The sequence below is a fragment of the Globicephala melas genome, chromosome 5, assembly GCF_963455315.2.
Source record: "Globicephala melas chromosome 5, mGloMel1.2, whole genome shotgun sequence".
Lineage (NCBI taxonomy): Eukaryota > Metazoa > Chordata > Mammalia > Artiodactyla > Delphinidae > Globicephala > Globicephala melas.
In genome coordinates this window covers 93,455,892-93,468,193 of record NC_083318.1, presented here as the reverse complement: position 1 = coordinate 93,468,193, position 12,302 = coordinate 93,455,892, and the positions used below count along the sequence as shown (strand labels likewise).

The following is a 12,302-nucleotide window of genomic DNA, read 5'->3' as shown; positions in this document are numbered from 1 at the left end:
AATTCATGCAGACTCCCAAAGGGCCTATCTACAGTATTCCATATATAATAATCTTTCTTTAGTTTCAAATACAAACAAAGCTATTGTTACAATGGCTACCAAGTTGGGGTTTTTAAAATATAAATAAATAATCTCAATACTAAGATAAAAAAGACATTTATACTAATTAAAGCATTCATGAGAGCAACAGCAGAACTTCTTGGCTGAATTCCGAACTAAGTTTGGTTCTACTTAATCTTATCATACAGAATGCACCTTGTAATTATGAGTAATTAGCACCTTATTCATAAAGGTTTCCTGTCCAACCATCTCAGAAGGGATTCCCTAAGTTTCCAATACAGTTGCTATCTCTAATAGTCAGCATACCATGAGAAGCTTCTGAAGAGAGAACAAAACACTGAGACAGCACAACTCTGAATATTATGGATAAAAACCAAAATGGGCTGTTATCAAAGTTCAAGAGTAAATTCTTCTCTGAAGGTTTAAAACAAACAAACAAACAACAATGAAAACCTTAGTAACAGAGATTGCCTCAGGGTAAGGTAGACCTGTTTTTTGTATGTCTGAATTATTTTTAAACTGTGTGTGTGTGTGTGTGTGTGTGCATACACACACACACATCACAATGCAAGCCAGTATAACATAATGGATTTCTGGATCCAGAATGCCTCAGTTCAAATCCCAACTCAGCCACTTTCTAGCTATGTGATCACTTAATAACTATGTGACAATGGACGTGTTTCTTACTTCTCTGTAACCAGTTTCCTCATCTGTCAATGGTGATAATAATAGTTCCCCTCACTGGGTTGAGAAGAATCAAAGAGTTAATAGATATAGAGTCTGGCGCACAGTAGGCACTATGTAAATATTAGATATCATTATGTTAATTTTTAACTTTCTGAGTTAATTTTAGATTTACAGAAAGTTGCAAAAATAGTACAGGTATCCTTATCGCCATCACTTCCCTTCCCCTAATGTTAACATCTTATATTACCATAGCACAATTATCAAGAACAGGAAATGAACATTGGTACAATATTGTTAACCAAATGACAGACTTTATTTATATTTCATCAATTTTTTCCCACTAACATTTTTTTTCTAAGATCCTATCCAGGACCCATATTGTATTCCTACTTAGTCTCCGAATGTGAGAGTTTTTCCTTGCAGACACAAACTTAACCAAATGATCAAATAAATATCACTAGTCATAACACATATCAACAATATAAGTTCCTTGATATGACACACTAAAAAGGACATAACAGCATTTGGTTGTTTTCTTGCCAAAAATGCATAACCTCATTCCAATCATGAGAAAACATAAGTTAAGCCAAAATTGAGGCACATTCTACAAAATAACTGATCAGTACTCTTCAAAAGTATCACTGTCATTTTTTAACTTCTTAAAAATTAAGAGTAAATTATATTTTTAATGAATATCTGTAAACCATGATAACATCTCAAAATTTGGCTAACTTTAATTCTAATTTACAGGTAGTTCCCCACTTATCAATGGAACCTAATTCAAAAGTTCATTTGAAGAACCATTATTTTCTACCAAGATGGTTTTTATTCATGACAGAGCCTATATTTCAAGTTCATTATGAGGTAACTCTATCTTAGCAGGCTAGCCTAGAAATCTAACTAACCTAACATATATTATTTTTCTAGAGAGAAAGGTATTATGGGTCTCAACTAGAGATGTCAGGAATACATCTCTTTCTCTTATTTACTCTGTCCCCAACCTGACGAGCAACAGGAACTCTGCCTCTTTCCTGGTCTATCTAAACACACGCAACACCCCATTACTCTGCTGCTGTCAAACAATAATGCTGGTTCTTGGTAATTCCCAGGACGGCTCCCCTTTTACTCTAGAACTACTTCTCTTTTCCCTTTCCCAAACTCTTGGATTCCTGGTAATTTGAGACCTATTTCTGGAGCCTTCAGTTTTGGCAATATGTTCATATGCCTCTTTTCTCAGGCTTCCCAGACTCAGCTCTGGACTCTGCACATTCTTCAGATTTTGAGAAGACTCCACAGGTGTAAGTAAAAGTCTCCCTCCACTAGTTTAACTCTTACAGAACTCCATCTACTAGCGGGGCTGATCCTTGGCATCCTTCCAAATACGTAAATTCAAACTGAGAGGGTTCCAGAAGGGACCTGGGATGAGGAGAGGTAGCACCTAGTACTCTAGAAAGGATTTAGAATATAGGCTAGAGAAAAAATGTTAGTGGAATGGAGGAATGAGAATAAGGGAGCGGCACTGCAATAATTAGTGCTAATCCTCGTACTCTGCCCCTCCCTGTTTTCCCCGGAAGAATCTAAGGCCTTCATCTGGTATAAATTCCCAGGGACAGGGACTGCTGGCTGTCTAGTGCACTGAAATCAACTACTGCCTCTGACCAGACTGTCTGTCCATCTCAGCTAATTGTACAAAAGAATACAGTCTTCTTCCCTTTTTCTCTCTCCCTGGAATAAGCAAAGTATTCTAATGGTTGTGACTACTAGTCATGACGGGGAAATAGAGTATAAACGTGACTAACAAAGGGCAAGTTTTAAGTCACAATAACCATTCTCCTGGTAGTCAATGAAATATAAATTAAATGGGGCTCTACACTTTCTCAAGCTTTTCTGATTGATTTCTCTCACCAAAAACCTCAGATTCTGTTTATCCCAAATTGTTCTGTACTTGGTCCTCTACTTCAATATTCTGAGCTTTCTATTTTCCGGGGAGGTTTGGGTCTGGAATTATACAAACCCCTGAGGTTCCCTTTCACTCCCCTGTTTCATCACAGAAGAAGGGAACTCAGGTAGGTTTTTTCATTGCTCTTGTCCTCTGACTCTAGTACTTATTAAAGGTATTAAAGGTCATTTGACTTGGGGAAGAGTTACATAATCTTGTGAAGCCTCATTTTCTTCATCTTTAAAAAGAAGATACTAGTGCTCTTTCCTACAGAATTATTGTAAAGACTAGTGAGACACTACGTACAAGACCTGGCACATGGCAGGTATCTAACAAATGATCGCAAATATTATGGTCTCCATCACCCATCCTGCTACCACCAACTGGCACAGATGCAAGGTGAGAAGTAGGAGACCAGAGCTGAGGAGTAAGCCATGTTTCCCTGACCCCACCTCTTACTGATCAGCTACCCACACATTAAAATTAAAACACTAAGGGGTGTCTTCAAGATGGCGGAGGAGTAAGATGTGGAGATCACCTTCCTCCCCACAAATACATCAAAAATACATCTACGTGTGGAACAACTCTTAACAGAACACCTACTGAACGCTGGCAGAAGACCTCAGACATCCCCAAAGGCAAGAAACTCCCCACATACCTGGGTAGGGCAAGAGAAACAAGAATAAACAGAGACAAAAGGATAGGGACGGGACCTGCACCAGTGGGAGGGAGCTGTGAAGCAGGAAAAGTTTCCACACACTAGGAAGCCCCTTCGCGGGCGGAGACTGCGGGTGCCGGAGGGGGAAAGAAGCTTCAGAGCCATGGAGGAGAGCGCAGCAACAGGGGTGCGGAGGGCAAAGCAGAGAGATTCCCGCACAGAGGATCGGTGATGACCAGCACTCACCAGCCCGAGAGGCTCGTCTGCTCACCCGCCGGGGCGGGCGGGGGCTGGGAGCTGAGGCTCGGGCTTTGGAGATCAGACCCCAGGGAGAGGACTGGGGTTGGCTGCATGAAGACAGCCTGAAGGGGGCTACTGCACCACAGCTAGCCAGGAGGGAGTCCGGGAAAAAGTCTGGAACTGCTGAAAAGGCAAGAGACCACTGTTTCGGGGTGCAGGAGGAGAGGGGATTCCTTCCCAGTGTGCCCGTAGAAGGCAGAGCACCACCTAAGCCAGCTCCAGAGACGGGTACAAGCCGCAGCTATCAACTCGGACCCCAGAGACAGGCATGAAACGTTAATGTTGCTGCTGCTGCCACCAAGAAGTCTGTGTGCAAGCACAGCTCACTACCCACACCCCACCCCGGGAGCCTGTGCAGCCACACCACTGCCAGGGTCCCGAGATCCAGGGACAACTTCCCTGGGAGAACACACAGCATGCCTCAGGCTGGTGCAACGTCACGCCAGCATCTGCCACCACAGGCTCACCCCACATTCCAATTATGACTACCATACCCCTCCCTCTCCCCAGCCTGAGAAAGCAAGAGAGGCTTAATCAGCCTCTGTTTTAACTCCCTCCTGTCTGGGTGGGGAACAGACGCCCTCAGGCAACCTACAGGCAGACTCCGGGCCAAATCCAAAGCTGAGCCCCTGGGAGCTGTGCGAACAAAGAAGAGAAAGGGAAATCTCTCCCAGCAGCCTCAGGAGCAGTAGATTAAATCCCCACAAGCAACCTGATGAACCCTGCATCTGTGGAATACCTGAACAGACAACAAATGTTCTCAAAATTGAGGTGGTGGACTTTGGGAGCAACTGTGGACTTGGGGTTTGATGTCTGCAATTGATCTGTTTCTGATTTTTATGTCTAGCTTAGTTTTTAGTGCTTGTGATCATTGGTGGATTTGTTTATTGGTTTGGTTGCTCTCTTTTATTTATTTATTTTTATTATTTTTTATTTTATCATTTTTGAATTCTTTTACTTTGTTTTATTTGCTTTCTTTTTTTTTCTCCCTTTTCTTCTGAGCCATGTGGCTGACAGGGTCTTGGTGCTCCGGCCGGGTGTCAGGCCTGAGCCTCCGTGGTAGGAGAAACAAGTCCAGGATATTGGACCACCAGAGACCTCCCAGCTCCACGTAGTATCAATTGGCAAGGGTTCTCCCAGAGATCTCCGTCTCAACACTAAGACCCAGCTCCACCCAATGGCCAGCAAGCTCTAGTGCTGGATGCCCCATGCCAAACAAGTGTCAAGACAGGGACACAATGCCACTCATTAGCAGAGAGTTTGCCTAAAATCGTACAAAGTTCACAGACACCCCAAACGGATGCAGCCCTACCCACAAGAAAGACAAGATCCAGTCCCACCCACCAGAACACAGGCATCAGTCCCATTCACCAGGAAGCCTACACAACCCACTGAACCAACCTCACCAGTGGGGGCAGACACCAAAAACAACAGGAACTACGAACCTGTAGCCTGTGAAAAGGAGACCCCAAACACAGTAAGTTAAACAAAATGAGAAGACAGAGAAATATGCAGCAGATGAAGGAACAAGGTAAAAATCTACCAGACCAAACAGATAAAGAGGAAATAGGCAGTGGACCTGAATAAGAATTCAGAATAATGATAGTAAAGATGATCCAAAATCTTAGAAATAGAATGGAGAAAATACAAGAAACATTTAACAAGGACTTAGAAGAACTAAAGAGAAAACAATGATGAACAACACAATAAATGAAATTAAAAATTCTCTAGAAGGAATTAATAGCAGAATAACTGAGGCAGAAGAATGGATAAGTGACCTGGAAGACACAACAGTGGAAATAACTGCTGCAGAGCAGAATAAAGAATAAAAAGAATTGAGGACAGACTCAGAGACCTCTGGGACAACATTAAACACACCAACATTCGAATTATAGGGGTCCCAGAAGAAGAAGAGGAAAGTAAGGATCTGAGAAAATATTTGAAGAGATTATAGTTGAAAACTTCCCTAACATGGGAAAGGAAATACACAGTCAAGTTCAGGAGGCACAGAGAATCCCATACAGGATAAATTCAAGGAGAAACATGCCAAGACACATATTACTCAAACTATCAAGAATTAAATACAAAGAAAAGATATTAAAAGCAGCAAGGGAAAAACAACAAATAACATACAAGGGAATCCGCATAAGGTTAACAGCTGATCTTTCAGCAGAAACTCTGTAAGCCAGAAGGGAGTGGCAGGACATATTTAAAGTGATGAAAGGGAAAAACCGACAACCAAGATTACTCTACCCAGCAAGGATCTCACTCAGATTCGACAGAGAAATTAAAACCTTTACAGGCAAGCAAAAGTTAAGAGAATTCATCACCACCAAACCAGCTTTACGACAAATGCTAAAGGAACTTCTCTAGGCAGGAAACACAAGAGAAGGAAGAGACTTACAAAAGCAAACCAAAAACAATTAAGAAAATGGAAATAGGAACATACATATCAATAATTACCTTAAATGTAAATGGATTAAATGCTCCAACCAAAAGACATAGACTGGCTGAATGGATACAAAAACAAGACCCATATATATGCTGTCCACAAGAGACCCACTTTAGACCTAGGGACACATAAGACTGAGGGTGAGGGGATGGAAAAAGATATTCCATGCAAATGGATATCAAAAGAGAGCTGGAGTAGCTCATATCAGACATAATTGACTTTAAAATAAACACTATTACAAGAGACAAAGAAGGACACTACATAAGGATCAAAGGATCAATCCAAGAAGAAAATATAACAATTGTAAATATTTATGCACCCAACATAGGAGCACCTTAATACATAAGGCAAATAGTAACAGCCATAAAAGGGGAAACCAACAGTAACACAATCATAGTAGGGGACTTTAACACCCCACTTTCACCAATGGACAGACCATCCAAAATGAAAATAAGTAAGGAAACACAAGCTTTAAATGACACATTAGACAAAATGGGCTTAACTGATATTTATAGGACATTCCATCCCAAAACAACAGAATACACTTTCTTCTCAAGTGCTCATGAAACATTCTCCAGGATAGATCGTATCTTGGGTCATAAATCAAGCCTTGGTAAATTTAAGAAAATTGAAATCGTATCAAGAATTTTTTCCGACCACAATGCTATGAGACTAGATATCAATTACAGGAAAAAAACTGTAAAAAATGCAAACACATGGTGACTAAACAGTACACTATTAAATAACCAAGAGATTACTGAAGAAATCAAAGAGGAAATCAAAAAATACCGAGAAACAAATGGCAATGAAAACATGACAACCCAAACCCTATGGAATGCAACAAAAGCAGTTCTAAGAGGGAAGTTTATAGCAGTACAATTCTACCTCAAGAAACAAGAAACATCTCAAATAAACAACCTAACCTTACACATAAAGCAAACAGAGAAAGAAGAACAAAAAAACCCCAAGTTAGCAGAAGGAAAGAAATCATAAAGATCAGATCAGAAATAAATGAAAAAGAAATGAAGGAAACAATAGCAAAGACCAATAAAACTAAAAGCTGATTCTTTGAGAAGATAAACAAAATTGATAATCCATTAGCCAGACTCATCAAGAAAAAAAGGGAAGAGACTCAAATCAACAGAATTAGAAATGAAAAAGGAGAAGTAACAACTGACACTGCATAAATACAAAGGATCATGAGAGATTACTATAAGCAACTATATGCCAATAAAATGGACAACCTGGAAGAAATGGACGAATTCTTAGAAAAGCACAACATTCCAAGACTGAACCAGGAAGAAATAGAAAATATGAACAGACCAATCACAAGCACTGATATTGAAAGTGTGATTAAAAATCTTCCAACAAACAAACGCCCAGGACCAGATGGCTTCACAGGTGAATTCCATTTAGAGAAGTGCTAACACCTATCCTTCTCAAACTCTTCCAAAATAGAGCAGAGGGAGGAATACTCCCAAACTTATTCTACAAAGCCACCATCACCCTAATACCAAAACCAGACAAAGATGTCACAAAAATAGAAAACTACAGGCCAATATCACTGATGAACATAGATGCAAAAATCCTCAACAAAATACTAGCAAACAGAATCCAACAGCACATTAAAAGGATCATACACCATGATTAAGTGGGGTTTATCCCAGGAATGCAAGGATTCCTCAGTATATGCAAATCAATCAATGTGATACACCATATTAACAAATTGAAAGATAAAGACTATATGATCTACTCAATAGATGCAGAGAAAGCTTTCAACAAAATTCAACACCCATTTATGATGAAAACTCTTCAGAAAGTAGGCATAAAGGGAAACTACCTCAACATAATAAAGGCCATATATGACAAACCCACAGCCAACATCGTTCTCAATGGTGAAAAACTGAAACCATTTCCTCTAAGATCAGGAACAAGACAAGGTTGCCCACTCTCACCACTATTATTCAACATAGTTTTGGAAGCTTTAGCCATGGCAATTAGAGAAGAAAAAGAAATAAAAGGAATCCAATTTGGAAAAGAAGAAGGAAAACTGTCACTGCTTGCAGATGCCATGATACTATACATAGAGAATCCTAAAGACGCTGCCAGAAAACTACTAGAGCTAATCAATGAATATGGTAAAGTAGCAGGATACAAAATTAATGCACAGGAATCTCCTGCATTCCTGTACACTAAAGATGAAAAATCTGAAAGAGAAGTTAAGGAAATACTCCCACTTACCACTGCAACAAAAAGAATAAAATGCCTACGAATAAACCTACCTAAGGAGACAAAAGACCTGTATGCAGAAAACTATAAGACACTGATGAAAGAAATTAAAGATGATACAAACAGATGGAAAGATATACCATGCTCTTGGATTGGAAGAATCAATATTGTGACAATGACTAAAGTACCCAAAGTAATCTACAGATTCAATGTAATCCCTATCAAAATACCAATGGCATTCTTCAAAGAAGTAGAACAAAAAATTTCACAATTTGTATGGAAACACAAAAGACCCCGAATAGCCAAAGCAAACTTGAGAAAAAAAAAACAGAGCTGGAGGAATCAGGTTCCCAGACTTCAGACTATACTACAAAGCTACAGTAATTAAGACAGTATGGTACTGGCACAAAAACAGAAATATAGATCAATGAAACAGGATAGAAAGCCCAGAGGTAAACCCACGCACGTATGGTCAGCTTATCTTTGATAAAGGAGGCAAGAATATACAATGGAGAAAAGACAGCCTCTTCAATAAGTGGTGCTGGGAAAACTGGACAGTTAAATGTAAAAGAATGAAATTAGAGCACTTCCTAACACCATATACAAAAATAAACTCAAAATGGATTAAAGACCTAAATGTAAGGCCAGACACTATAAAACTCTTAGAGGAAACATAAGCAGAGCACTGGATGACAAATCACAGCAAGATCCTTTTTGACCCACCTCCTAGAGAAATGGAAATAAAAACAAAAATAAACAAATGGGACCTAATGAAACTTAAAAGCTTTTGCACAGCAAAGGAGACCACAAACAAGACAAAAAAACAACCCTCAGAATGGGAGAAAATATTTGCAAATGAAGCAACTGACAAAGGATTAATCTCCAAAATATACAAGCAGCTCATGCCGCTCAATGTCAAAAAAACAAACAACCCAATCCAAAAATGGGCAGAAGACCTAAATAGACATTTCTCCAAAGAAGATATACAGATGGCCAACAAACACATGAAAGGATTCGCAACATCACTAATCATTAGAGAAATGCAAATTAAAACTACAATGAGGTGTCACCTCACAATGGTCAGAATGGCCATCATCAAAAAATCTACAAACAATAAATGCTGGAGAGGGGGTGGAGAAAAGGGAACCCTCTTGCACTGTTGGTGGGAATGTGAATTTATATAGCCACTATGGAAAACAATATGGACCGTCCTTAAGAAACTAAAAATAGAACTACCATATGACCTAGCAATCCCACTACTGGGCATATACCCTGAGAAAACCATAATTCAAGAAGAGACATGTACCATAATGTTCATTGCAGCACTATTTACAATACCCAGGTCATGGAAGCAACCTAAGTGTCTACCGACTGATGAATGGATAAAGAAGATGTTGCACATATATACAATGGAATATTACTCAGCTATAAAAAAGAAATGCAATTGAGTTATTTGTAGTGAGGTGGATGGACCTAGGGTCTGTCATACAGAGTGAAGTAAGTCGGAAAGAGAAAAACAAATACTGTATGCTAACACATATATATGGAATCTAAAAAAAAATGGTTCTGATGAACGTAGGGGCAGGACAGGAATAAAGACACACACATAGAGAATGGCCTTTAGGACATGGGGAGGGGGAAAGTTAAGCTGGGACAAAGTGAGAGAGTAGCACTGATATGTATACACTACCAAATGTAATATAGAAAGCTAGTGGGAAGCAGCTGCATAGCACAGGGAGATTAGCTCTGTGCTTCATGACCACCTAGAGGGGTGGGATAGGGAGAGTGGGAGGGAGGTGCAAGAGGTAGGGGATATGGGGATATATGTATACATATAGCTGACTCACTTTGTTATACAGCAGAAACTAACACAACATTGTAAAGCAATTATACTCCAATAAAGATGTTAAAAAATAAGTAAGTTAAGTTAAAGACTAGAGAAGCAAGAAACATGGAAAGTAAGCTAGATTATGTGTGCTCCTAAGGTGAAACCAATAACCAGGAAAGTCTCAGAAACAGGAAAAAGACAAGAACATTTTTGTTGGCTTTTTATTAAAAACGGAAATAGCATTCAGCATAATCTATAAAATAAAAATAATACATAGCCTATCTAAATATTTTAAAGAGTTGTTCTTGTTTTGAATCCAAAAGACATTCATTTATTCTAAGTATCAAGGTAATATAAGAAATAAAATTTTGTAACAAAAGAGTCCTTCCAGTTCCTTTTTTCACATTCCTGACTGTATCTCCTATTTAAAACATTACATTTAGTTAAAGTTCATATTGTCAAACCATGTGTACTGAAATGCTCGTTATAAATCATCATTTATCCTATTTTTTAAAAAATACAAATAAATCCAATGCAACTTCATACCTTACATCCATAGTGCCTCTAACATTCACATGCAGTACTCATCTCTCCAGACAAGATCCTTTTGTGCATTACCCTCTTTGCAACTAGCCCTGAAATACTATCTGCCAGATCTATTTTTCCCTCTCCTTCAGCTTCTCTGAGTAGTAGAAAAAATAGAGTAATGATAAGGGAGGCTACTGCAAAATTTTCCTTCCTCTTATTGAATTAAGCTTCTTTCAATTCGTTGTTTGTAAAGTTGCTCATTGCTAATCTCTCACATGTTTCTATCACCTAACAATAAGCATGTTGTTTCCCAACTTGGAAAATTAACATGAACATCTACATTGGCCTGGCAGTTGTAGATTGCAGTCATTTTCCAGGCAGGCAGTTTAAGGCCATGCACAGAGCTGCCTTTGTTGTGAGAAAAATGATTTCTTTGAAGTTTTTGGTGATGTTGAAGCTGCTTTATACAACCCACTGTTACTGGCTCAGATACATGCAAAGAGCGGCAAACATTCTGTGAGGAGTACAGAGGACATGGAAAAGAGGGTTAATCTGTTCAGTGAGATAACAGAACTTGACTAATTTTAACACATGAGGTCTTAAAATTTTACCTAAAATTCTAGAGGAAAGTAATTCATTTTCAAACCCAGTTTTTTTTTTTCTTCTGAATTACTGTGAAACGAATCAAGTAGCTTCTCTTTGACACTTGTTAATTATACTCTAATAAAATCAACTTGGTAAAAAGTAATATTCCAAGGCAAGTAAGTTTGGTTCTACATAAAACAAACAGGTTAAAAAAAGCAAAAAAAAAAAAGCAAATATACAATAGCCAGGACATGGAAGCAACCTAAGTGTCCACCAACAGATGAATGGATAAAGAAGGTGTGGCACATGGGAGATCAGCTCCGTGCTTTGTGACCACCTAGAGGGGTGGGATAGGGAAAGTGGGAGGGAGATGCAAGAGGGAGGGGATATGGGGATATATGTATATGTATAGCTGATTCACTTTGTTATAAAGCAGGAACTAACACAACATTGTAAAGCAATCATACCCCAATAAAGATGTTAAAAAAAAGATGTGGCACATATATACAATGGAATATTACTCAGCCATAAAAAGAAACATAATTGAGTTATTTGTAGTGAGGTGGATGGACCTAGAATCTGTCATACAGAGTGAAGTAAGTCAGAAAGACAAAAACAAATACCGTATGCTAACACATATATATGGAATCTAAAAAAAAAAAAAGGTTCTGATGAACCTAGGGGCAGGACAGGAATAAAGACGCAGATGTAGAGAAGAGACTTGAGGACACGGGGAGGGGGAAGGGTAAGCTGGGACAAAGTGAGAGAGTAGCATTGCCATATATATACTACCAAATGTAAAATAGATAGCTAGTGGGAAGCAGTTGCATTGCACAGGTAGATCAGCTCGTGCTTTGTGACCATCTAGAGGGGTGGGATAGGGAGGGTGGGAAGGAGACGCAAAAGGGAGGGGATATGGGGATATATGTATACATATAGCTGACTCACTTTGTTATACAGCAGAAACTAACACAACATTGTAAAGCAATTATACTCCAATAATGATGTTAGGAAAAAAAAAGCAAATAATGATTAT

The 12,302-nt window shown here is 39.0% G+C and overlaps 1 protein-coding gene across 5 annotated transcripts in view; it reads right to left on the bottom strand.

Moving 5' to 3' along the window:
• The window catches only part of ART3 (ADP-ribosyltransferase 3 (inactive)), an 86,904-nt gene extending 76,001 nt beyond the window's left edge, over nucleotides 1–10,903 (bottom strand). For all 5 annotated transcript variants that reach the window (XM_060299499.1, XM_060299498.1, XM_060299500.1 and 2 more), the window contains exon 1: nucleotides 10,700–10,903. The gene's annotated coding sequence lies outside the window, so the exon portion shown is untranslated. The remainder of the gene's footprint in view (nucleotides 1–10,699) is intronic.
• Between the last annotated feature and the right edge of the window lie 1,399 nt (nucleotides 10,904–12,302).